Source organism: Cystoisospora suis (genome assembly GCF_002600585.1).
Source record: "Cystoisospora suis strain Wien I chromosome Unknown contig_1483, whole genome shotgun sequence".
In the NCBI taxonomy this organism is placed as follows: Eukaryota; Apicomplexa; class Conoidasida; order Eucoccidiorida; family Sarcocystidae; genus Cystoisospora; species Cystoisospora suis.
In genome coordinates this window covers 1-293 of record NW_027154283.1, presented here as the reverse complement: position 1 = coordinate 293, position 293 = coordinate 1, and positions in this window count along the sequence as shown.

Genomic DNA, 293 nt, shown 5'->3' with positions numbered 1-293 from the left:
AAGGAGAAAAAGGAGGTGACAAGGGACGCTTCTAGTGTATATACACTGCACCCTTCCATACCTATAGAAATCCTCATGCCCACATACATATGCACTTCCATACATACAGATTCACAGGTACACATTCATACAGACCTATACATATATATATATACTTTAAAGAGAAGAGAAGAAGTCCCCTCCATCTCTTGTGTCGCTATGGAAGAGGCTTGCTATTTCTCTTCAAGCGTCTCTTTAGGATGGTCTATCTGTCTTTAGCTGTCTTTTGGAAGAAGGTAAGATGCATTGGAAGA